The sequence below is a fragment of the Hevea brasiliensis genome, unplaced genomic scaffold, assembly GCF_030052815.1.
Source record: "Hevea brasiliensis isolate MT/VB/25A 57/8 unplaced genomic scaffold, ASM3005281v1 Scaf1, whole genome shotgun sequence".
Taxonomy (NCBI): Eukaryota; Viridiplantae; Streptophyta; class Magnoliopsida; order Malpighiales; family Euphorbiaceae; genus Hevea; species Hevea brasiliensis.
The window spans coordinates 11,379,328-11,390,815 of NW_026614585.1; the positions used below are offsets into that span (position 1 = coordinate 11,379,328).

At 39.6% G+C, this 11,488-nt stretch overlaps 1 non-coding gene across 1 annotated transcript; it reads left to right on the forward strand.

The window, feature by feature from the left end:
* Positions 1 to 11,022: 11,022 nt before the first annotated feature.
* On the forward strand, positions 11,023 to 11,129 carry LOC131176404 (small nucleolar RNA R71). The gene has a single exon (XR_009146496.1). It is a non-coding gene; the product is annotated as a small nucleolar RNA R71 (small nucleolar RNA).
* The last annotated feature ends 359 nt before the right edge of the window (positions 11,130 to 11,488 follow it).

Here is an 11,488-nt window from a genome sequence, read left to right on the forward strand (position 1 = left end):
CCCACACTTGAAACACTCTCCCTTTAATAGTCAACATTCTCCTCTGTGTCTCTTACCACAGTGCGTACGATCTGGCACTAGGGCCTATCCCCTTGTTACTGTGCCCGAGGAGCTAGCTACAGATATCCCAAACTGACTTCTCTAACTCTGTGTTTGGTCCTGTGAACTTTTAAACTTCTTATTATCAGTTGATATACTTAACTGCCCTAGTCCAACTTCCCTCTTATGCTGTCTATCTTTCCTACTCTGTTCATTTACTCTGACCCTCTCTACTTTCAGTGCAGCTTCAACTAACTTGGCAAAGTCAGTAATCTCCAATGCTGTAATCATTATTTTAATATTATCATTGAGCCCTTCCTCAAATCTCCTACACCTCTCAGTCTTAATAGGAACTATTTTTTGCCCATAGTGGCTCAGTCTGACAAATTCTCTTTCATATTCAGCCACTGTCAGCTGTCTCTGGCATAGGGTGATAAATTCCTTTCTCCTCTCTTTCAGGTATACACTACCCACATACTTCTTTCTGAACTCGGAGAGAAAGAAATCCCAAGTTATTTGCTCTGGTGGCACCTCACTAGACACTGTATCCCACCATTGATATGCATCATCTTGTAGTAGTGATACAATAGCTTCCAAATTCTGTTCTGGAGTATAGTGAAGTTGTTTCAAAACTCTTCCTGTTCTGTCCAACCAGTTTTCAGCTGCGACAGAATCATCTTTTCTTTTGCCCAGAAAATTCACTACTCCGAACTTCCTGAGTTTCTCCAAATGAGATTTTTGATGTGGAGGTAGTGGTGGTGGCATAACTCCTGCCATTTGTCTAAAGAACTCAGCCATTTGCTAAAATATGGCTGGTGCCTCTGATACTGGTGGAGCAGGTTCCCTCCTATCTGCAGGCTCAGTCATGGATGGAGCATGACTCTCCACCTCCTCATCGACTGCTCTCTGCGATGTGGAGTTGTTTCGCTATTTTGCAACCACCGTAAGTGTACGGATCGCTAACAAGTAATAAAGTGATGAGTAGAGTATCGTTCTCACGATGATTTTTGTTTAGCAAGTACCAATCTACACAGTAATTTTGACTGTCTAGGCTATAGAATAGTTATGGAATGAAGTTTGTTAACTTAAAACACTAAAAATGGTAATCTTAAAACAAAGTGATTTATTTGAAACAATTCTAGAATTAGGATTTCACACTTGAATCTTACTAGGGATGTTATCTAGTTTATTTACTGAATAGAGGAATCATTTTCCTTGATGGAAATCAGTCTTAAGTTATCCTAAATCCTCTCTCAAGGCACCTAGGGTGTATTCTAATTAACTCAAACCCTACTTTCATGGCGATTAAATTAATTAAAATCCTTTAAGATTTTTGACCAATTTTGAAGTTCCACAAAGGTATCAACCTATGTCTAGGTCAGAATTCCTAGGTTCAAGATCTTGATTTTCTAATGTTAATCTTCACCTTTCAGTCCTTCGATTAACATCTACAATCATGGCTAAGTGGGTACCAGCACATAGCATGCATTAAGATCACAAGAAATTAAATCAAGAAACGAATCTCAAATCCAATAAATAAAACTTAGTGTTCATCCATAATAATAATTACAAGCGCTACTCTCCCAAATCCAGAATAAGAAAACTACTCACTCATGGTGAGTCCAGCAAACATCATGATAAAAGATAAAAATAGTAAAAACAAATCATGCAAAAGAAATAAAAACAATAAAGATCTGTCTAGGGAGATGAAACGAAAGAACCAAAGAAAGTTTGCAGTTTTGATCTTGTGGAGCTTCAATTGGAAAACTTCTTTTGGTACTGACGTAGAGCCCGACAGCAGCAGCCTTCAGCAGCAGTCCCTTGATCAACCCTTCTTCTGATGTTTTCTTTTATATTTATATTGGTTGCTATAGGGTTAGGTCATTTTGAGTCTAAAGGGCCTTAGGAGTCTCGTTTTTATCCGAAAACAGGAGGGGAATTCGAGTTATAAAACTGGTTGCAGCATAGTACACGCCTCGTGTGTCACTACACGGGTCCCGTAATGTAGGGCTGTGTAACTTGCTGGAGGAGAATTAAGAAATCTTGCATTAGCACAGAAAGTTACACGGGTCTGCGCTAACTACACGGGTCGTGTACTATTGTTCCCATAAGGTGCTTTAAGCTTGCCCCCGACAGAGACTTACATGGGTCCCTACAGTTTACACGAGTCTACTTACATGACTCGTGTACTTGTGTTTCTCCATTGATTGTCTTGGCTTTCTTCTGGCAGAGAGTTACATGGGTCTGGGGCTTGGTTTACACGACCCAAATACTTTGTATCAGCAGCAATTCTCTGTCTCTTGACTTCTCCAAGCTTTCCTTTGTACTCCCATACTCTGGGGCTTCACTCAAACACCTGAAATGATGCAGAAAACATGGAATTAAGGGCTTGACAATAGAAATTACAAAAACTAATAAAATCAACTACTATGCATGAAAATACTTGCCTAAGTGCTATGAAATAGTATACAAATGTGCTTAGAAATATCTATACAATTCAAGTGTATCAAATACCCCTAAACTCAAACTTTTGCTTGTCCTCAAGCAAAGCAAAATTCTATTTTAAAACACATTTCAGGGGATACTTAGAAATATAACCAACAATTTAATAAGCATAGAATTGAACTCCTCTAACTTTAATTCCAATTTCCCTCTTTTAAGGCATAAGGGTTCTAATAGCTGCCTATTTAGAACTTCACCTCATTTCATAGTATTTCGACTAATTATTTCTCTATACAAGACCATTAATAAGCCACAAATAACCTGTTCTATCAGGATAGATTTGAGAAACACTAACTCCCCCAAATTTGCCTCTTTTGTGAGTAATTGTGGAGAAATAATTCAATTCCAACTCCATAGGCATATCTTAATTTTCTATCTCCACTAATATAGCATGCACTTTTCAAAAGATTAAAAGGTCTTTTAAAAGAGTTGTAATGGGGCTAAAGGGATAATGACTCGGTTGCCAATGAAAGGTTTTTAGGGAATGCAAATATGAGGATAGCATGTATGCATAAAATAATGACTTTGTATGGAGAGGAAGGGTTTTTGGCTTTTTACAGTGTCAAACATGCTTTATCTTGGGACTTCTTTTTTTTTTTCTCTTTTTTTTTTTCTTTCTTTTTATGTCCCTTTTGTCTTCTCCCCCAAACTCATTGCTTTTGCTGGTTTGGAAAGGCAAGTTTTTCTTTGATTTCAATTGCACACTTGCACTCTTTCTTGAGTTCTACATCCTCTCTTCATTTTCCTTATGCATATTGCTTCCTCAAAAGGGTATGGTAGGTGTTTAGGCTAGGGGCTAGGTAAATAACATGGGTAATTAATAAATTCTAAGGGATAAACATAGACTTCAAGTTGGCTACAAGGGATACACATTTTAATTAGGGATGGCTAAGGCTTAGTGAGGCTATATCAAAGAATGACTTAATCATTTCTTCATCAAGCATATGCTAGGATTTCGCCTTGATAGGTTCAAGAGATATGTTCTAGAGCTAGTGAGGCATTTTTAGGTTTGCTTGTATTTCAAAAATTATTATTCTAATTTTATAAGTTCAATGTGATAAATTAATAGTTATGAAGAGGTTTAACTAGTCTAGTTCTATTAAAGAGATTAGTTTCTTCACAAACAACATGTTAGAATCCCTTTTTGCCTATCTAGATACGTTCATTCCTCTATCCCGTGGAGTCCAATTATTAGCTTACTAGAATTTGGTTATAGTGCTAAGTTTCATAATTTTTCAAAAATTTTCAAAAATTTTGATACACAAGAATAATGTAGCTGAATTTAAAAAATGTAATGATAGGCAAATGTAATGATATGCAATGTACTTGTATCCCCCCCAAACTCAAATAAGACATTGTCCTCAATGTTAAAATAATATGCAAAAGTAGAGAAAATGTACGAAGATTATAAGGAAGCATATTATTTATTAAGCATGGAAAATTTTTGGACATAAAGCAAATAAAAGAGACCTATGATTGCAGTTTAGGACTAAAGCATGTAAGATATTACAATAAAGATCATATCCTATAGTCCTAGGTCTAAAAGGTCTCTGATGATGATGCTGGTGATGCTTCCTCCTCATCTAGCTTGTCCGTTAGCATGTCCAGCTTGTTGTGTGCTTCCTGGAGGTTGTCCTCAATAGCTCGCATCCTGTTGTTGATTGTGGTCTCCATGCGTTGTAGGTATGAGAGTACCGGGTCTGTATGTGGTGGTGTGTATGGAGGGACTCGAGCGGGGGACTCCTGAAACATTGGCTCTTGGCCTTCTTCTTGAGGTTGCAAAGTCTTACCGGGTCCTTCTCTTGCTTCGTCTCTCCGAGGGATGGCGTTCCCTTCAGCATCTAGTAGGTAGCATGTGTTACCCACCTTCTTACATATCCCCATGGATATGCAGATAGTCTAATCTATTCTTGACGTTCCAGTGACAAAGCGCAGCCTGTGATGTCCTGGAATGAAGCCGAAGTGGAGGGCAATGGTTGTGACAAGGCCACCAAGCACGATGTGCCCGGTAGACTGTTGACAGAGGCATTGGAAATGGTTGCATAAAAAGAAGCCGGTGCTGCATCGTTGTCCGGTGACCATACACCACAAGAAGAAGAGCTCGCTAGCGTTGACAACGCCAAGGCTATCGCCACGGCCCATTATGGTGTGGGCGGCGAATCGATGCATATATCGCAATGATGGACTTGTGATGCCTATGGATTTGGATTTACTGAGTTATAGGGCTCTGTGTTCGGGGCAATGGAATTCCAGAAGTTGATATTGTTATAGAGCATACAGTTCCTAGGAATCTCCTGGTGGCCAGCGCTGTCAAAGCTAAAGATGGCGCTGAACTCGTCTATGTTCATTACCCGGTCGATACCAAGGAGGCGAAATTCGATCCTGCCTTTGTCCTCCCTGTCGGTAGGCCATAATGTGGCCTTAAAGTTGCCCAAAAATTCCAACGTGGTGTCCTTGTATGCCAAAAATTAGAGTTGGGCGAACCTTGTCCACCCGATGCTATCCAGTAGCCCATTGATTTCATCCTGTAGCCCGATTTTCTCCAAAAGTGGAAAATCCATGTATTTGGTGGAACTTATTTTTTGGGCGTGAAGGCAGGTGCACATTGCTTTGTGGGCATCATCACGAAAATCCCCAAGGAATGGAGATTTCAGGTTGTGGAGCGAGTTGTGGCTGTGGTTGTGGTTGTGGTGGAGGATGGGCTTGTTGAGATGGTTAGGGAGTGGCTACCCATGTTCTTGGGCATTGGGGTGGAGGCTGAGGTGGAGAAGGTGAGGATTCTCCTCTGTGCCTCGAAGAAGAGCCGATCCTTCATACAGAGCTCTTTGTAGGAGCCATGGATGAGTTTTTGGGAAGGAAAATAGTAGGGTTTGGTGAAGGGAGATGAGATTTTAGAGGTTTTTATAGGCTAGGAAGGGAGGAGATGAAAGGTTTTGTGTTTATGAAGGGTTTTAATGCTAGGGGTGTGTTTAAAGAGCCGTTAGGACTCTTCGTTTTGCACGTCTTGCGCCCCAGGAGTTGCATCTGTGACGAAGTACATGGGTCGTGTATCACTACACAGGTCTCGACATGTAGGGCTATATAAATTTCTGCCCAAAAAAATTGAAATTATGTCGTAGTACACGGCCCTTGTAAATGAGCTCTGGGACCCATGTAACTTTCTGTTTCTCGAGTTGCTTCACTGGATATGTTACACGGCCCGTGTCAAATACAAGGAGGCCCGTGTAAATTTTTGGCTTTTAGTTTTTCCGCTAGGGACATTACACGGTCAATGTAAATTGAGCTATGGACCCGTGTAACTTTCTGTTTCTCTCAGAATTAAAATGCAAGAAATCTACAGACTTTCAGGCAGTTACACGGGGCGTGTAAAACCAGTACACGACCCGTGTAATATTCTGATTTTTTCAAATTTTTGTCAAATGAAAAATGTTTATCAACACAACACATGAAATGGATGTAAGATTTAGTAATAGTGCTACTTCCCTGGTTTTGTTCAATTTTCCCTTTCGTGGTTTTGACTTAGTGATTCCTTTCTTTTCTTGATCTCTACTCCCCTTTCCAAAAAAATCCTACAAAATGAAATGCTAATGAGTATGAAACAAAAATCAATATGAAAAAGGAGAGAAAAAGAAAAGTTCAGATAAATTTTTGGGTTGCCTCCCAAAAAGCGCTTGTTTATAGTCTTTAGCTAGACTTTGCTTGTTTATAGTTTGTCGGTAGGATGGTCGAGAGTGCAATTGACTCCCATTTCTATGGGTTCTCCCTAAAAGTAAGGCTTCAGTCTCTATCCATTGACCTTAAATGCACCTGAAATTTTGCTCCACACTTCTACTGCTCTATGTGGGAAGACTTAGGTGACCTTGAAAGGTCCGGACCATCTTGATTTAAGCTTCCCTGGAAAGAGCTTCAATCTAGAGTTGAATAAGAGGACAAGATCTCCTTTTTTTATTTATTTCCTTGCTATGCGCCTATCATGCCATCTCTTGGTTTTATCCTTGAAAATTTTGGCGTTTTCATATGCATCTTATTGGATTTCTTCCAACTCATTCAGTTGTAGGAGTCTTTTCTCACTAGCAGCTTTGAGGTCAAAATTTAGTACTTGAATTGCCCAGTAAGCTTTATGCTCAAGTTTAACAGGGAGATAGCATGATTTTTCATAAACCAATCGGAAGGGTGTTGTGCCAATTGGGATTTTATATGCAGTGCGGTATGCCCATAGTACATCATCTAACTTCATGCATCAGTCCTTCTTGGATCTGTTTACAGTTTTCTCTAGAATTTGCTTCAGTTCCCTGTTTGAGATTTCTACTTGACCGCTGGTTTGAGGATGATAAGGTGTGGCCACCTTGTAAGTCATTCCATACTTTTTCAGTAGTGTTTCAAATTGTTGGTTGCAGAAGTAACTTCCTCCATCGCTGATTATTGCTCGTGGTGAGCCAAATCTTATGAAGATGTTCTTCTTAAGGAACCTTGTGACCACTCTAGCATCGTTGGTTGGTGTCGCAATTGCTTCTACCCATTTTGACACATAATCAACTCCAACCAGAATATACTTGTTTCCACGGGAAGAGGGAAATGAGCCCATGAAGTCTATTCCCCATACATCAAACAATTCTATCTCGAGTATACCATGCAGTGGCATTTCATTCCTTCTTGAACTGTTACCTGCTCTTTGGCATTAATCACAGCCTAGCACAAAGGATCTTACATCCTTAAATAAATGTGGCCAGTAAAACCCTGCTTGTAAAATCTTTACTGCGGGTTTTGATGTGCAGAAATGTCCTCCTTATAGTGATGAATGGCAGTGATAAATGATACTTTCCATATCTTCCTCTGGTATGCACCTTCTTATCAGCCCATCATTACATCTCTTGTACAGTAGAGGTTCCTCCCATAAGTAATATCTCACATCATGTAGGAATTTCTTCCTTTGCAGATAAGTCATGTTTGGAGGCAGTACCCTGCAAACAAGAAAATTAACAAAATCAGTGTACCATGGAGCTTTGGAGAATGCAAGTAATTGCTCATCAGGAAATGAATCATCAATTGGTAAATCTTCGAAGTCCTCTGTGTACTCTAATTTTAGTCTGAAAAGATGGTCAGCTACTACATTTTCAGATCCTTTTTTGTCCTTGATTCAAGGTCAAATTCTTGTAGGAGTAGAATCCATCGAATCAGCCTTGGTTTTGCTTCCCTCTTATTCATAAGGTATCGGATTGCAGCATGATCTGTGAATATAATGACTTTTGACCCAATGAGGTAAGATCTGAATTTGTCCATTGCAAACACCACTGCTAAGAATTCCTTCTCTGTAGTGGCATAATTGATTTGCGCATCATCGAGTGTCTTACTAGCATAATAAATAGCATGGAGCTTTTTATCTTTTCTTTGCCCGAGCACTGCTTTGACTGCAAAGTCACTCGCGTCGCATATCACCTCGAATGGTAGCTCCCAATTTGGTGGCTGCATTATTGGTGCTGATATCAGGACCTCTTTGATTCTGTTAAAGGAGACAAGGCAATTTTCATCAAAATCAAAGGGAACATCTTGACTTAACAAGTTAGTAAGTGGCTTAGCTATTTTGGAAAAGTCCTTGATGAATCTCCTGTAGAATCCTGCATATCCCAAAAAGCTTTGCACTCCCTTGACTGATATTGGGGGTGGCATGTTTTCAATGATCTCAATTTTTGCCTTATCAACTTCAATTCCTCTTCCTGATATCAAATGTCTTAGAACTATGCCTTCCCTTACCATTAAGTGGCATTTTTTTTTAATTTAGGACCAGGTTTGATTCTTCACATCTATGCAACACCTTAGATAAATTAGCTAGGCAATCATCAAAAGTAGTTTCATAGACAGAAAAATCATCCATAAAAACTTTCATGATATCTTCAATATAATCAGAAAAGATAGCCATTATACATCTTTGAAAGGTAGCCGGGGTATTACAAACACCAAAAGGCATTCTCCTATATGCAAATGTTCTATACGGACAAGTGAATGTTGTCTTTTCTTGGTCTTCTGGGTGAATAGGAATTTAAAAGAATCCCGAATACCCATCTAGATAACAGAAATAAGAGTTTTTTGCTAACCTTTCTAATATTTGGTCGATAAAGGGGAGAGGGAAATGGTCTTTTTTGGTAGCTTTGTTCAATTTTCTATAATCTATGCACATTCTCCATCCAGTGACTACTCTAGTAGGGATTAGTTCATTGCTTGCGTTTTGGATAACAGCTGTCCCACCTTTCTTAGGAACTATATGTACTGGACTAACCCATTTACTATCAGAAATTGGGTATATGATACCTGCATCTAATAGTTTTAAAATTTCTTTCTTGAATACTTCTTTCATGTTTGGGTTAAGTTTTCTTTAGTGTTCGATTGTGGGTTTACTGTTTTCTTCCATGGGTATCCTATGCATGCAAATTGAAGGGTTTATTCCCTTCAGGTCTTCTATTTTATACCCTATGGCTTTGCTATGGATCCTAAGTTCTCTTAGCAATTTTTACGCTTCTAACTTAGACAGGCTAGCATTGATTATAACAGGATAATTAAAATTTGAGTCTAGAAATGTGTACCTTAGTGAGGATGGGAAAGGTTTAAGCTCTACCTGTTTGGCATTTTCTTGGAGCTTACCTTTGGTTTGTTCCTCCTTCAACTTCTCCATCTCGGAAGCCTCAGCTAAGGGTAGGGGTGGATGAGCTGCTAACTATTGTGCACAGGCTGCTATTTCTATATTTTCATCATTCACTGAGTGGCTGTGCACAATACATGGTTCAAGAGGATCTTTAGGATGTGTCTTATGAAATTCCTCTTCAACTTGTTCGTTAATTATATCAACCTTGAAGCATTCATCAAGTTCAAATTTGTGTTTCATTGTGTCGAATAAGTTGAACTCCACTTCTTCTTCTCCTACCTTGAGGGTTAATCGCCCATTTTTGAAGTCTATGATGGCTCCTGCGGTTGCCAAGAATGGTATTCCCAGGATGATAGGATTTTGAACATCTTCTTCCATCTCAAGGACAACAAAGTCCATTGGAATGAAGAATTTGCCCACTTTGATAGGAATGTTCTCAAGTATTCCTATAGGATATTTAATAGATCGATCAGCCAATTGCAACGAGATTGTTGTGGGCTTCAGTTCTCCAATCTCTAGCTTTTTGCATATTGATAGAGGCATTAAACTGACGCTTGCCCCAAGATCGCAGAGGGCCTTATCTATTTTCTTGTTACCAATGAGACAGGGTATGGAGAAGCTTCCTGGATCCTTCAACTTTGGAGGTAGTTTGTTTTGCAGAATGGCACTATATTCCTCTGTTAGAGCTACTGTTCCATAGTCTTCTAGCTTTCTTTTCTTTGACAGAATTTCGTTAAGAAATTTGGCATAGGATGGCATCTGAGAAAGTGCTTCAGTGAAGGGGATGTTGATGTAAAGTTTCTATAAAACTTTCAAAAACTTCCCCAACTACTTGTCCAATTTGGCTTTCTAAAATCTCTGAGAAAAAGGTAGGGGAGGCTGGTATGGCTCTGGTAATTTCTTTGTCTTTCTTGCTTCCTCTTCCTGATCTTTCTTAGCTTCTTCCTCCTTTTTCTCTGCTTGGTCTTTAGATTTTTCTATGGTTTCCTCTGTCGGTTCTACCTCTGGTTGTACTAAAGTTCTTCCACTCCTCAGTGTAACTGCCTTACAATGCTCCCTTGGGTTCATTTCTGGTTGGCTAGGTAGTTTTCCAGCAGCCTTACTTGAAGAACTTGCTTGTTGAGCGATTTGATTCTCTAGCATCTTGTTATGAGTAGCCAGCTGGTCCATTCTAGAAGTCAGCTGTTTAATCAATTCAGTTTGTTGTTATTGAGCTGCTAGGAATCCTTCCATCATGGTTTCCATGGTCATTTTCAGTTCAGGTTGTTGAGATTGGAGAGGTAGTGATGGCTGTGCAAAGTTTTGACCTCTGTTCTGAAATCCAGGGGTGCTAGTGATTTGTACCCTTGTTGCTTATTGGCTAGTTCTGTTGATTGGATCATGAGAAATTTGGGTGGTTCCTCCATCCAGGGTTGTAAGTATTTGAATATGGATTGTTGGGCTGCCTCTGGATGAAGTTTCCTCCATTATTCACATAGTTCATCTATTCTGTGGAGGGTTCATTAAAATTGCTGTCTTCTGAACTCATATATCCTCCATAGTTGTCCTCATGTTGACTGTTTATACCAACTGCGTTGGCTTGCATTCTTTCGAGTTTCTTTGTGAGCTGATCAAACTGAGCATTTATCATGCTTAGGGCGTCTACTTCTAGGACCCCTGCAGTTCTCGTTACATTTCCTCTTTCATTTGACCACTCATAATTATGGTATGCAACCCTTTCTAGAAGTTCAAGTGCTTGTGGCACTGTTTTCTCCATTAGATCACCCTCTGCAATTGAATCAACTGTGCTCCTTGTAGAGGGTAGTAATCCATTATAAAAATTTTGCACTAATAGCCAATCTTCTATGCCATGGTGTGGACATTCCCTTTGCAGGTCTTTATATCTTTTCCATGCGTCATAGAGTGATTCTCCTTCCTTTTGTCTGAAGGTGTTAAGCTCTAGCCTCAGTTTTGCAGTCTTTACAGGTGGAAAATACCTTACTGGAAAAGCATGAGAGAGGTTTTCCCAAGTAGTGAACGTTCCAGCTGGTTGAGAAAGTAACCACTTTCTTGCTCTGTCCCAAAGGGAGAATGGGAATGCTCTGAGTCTTATTGCTTGATCAGACACTCCATTTATCTTGAATGTATCACATAGGGCAAGAAAGCACTGGAAGTGATAGTGTGAGTCTTCTGTGGGTGAACCTGCAAACTGGGTTTGTTGAATCATTTGGAGCCATGCTGGTTTTAATTCAAAGTTATTGGCTTCCACTGTGAGTCTAGTGACACTGGGCTGAAATCCTTGGACAGATGAAGCTCCGTAATCTCTCAAGA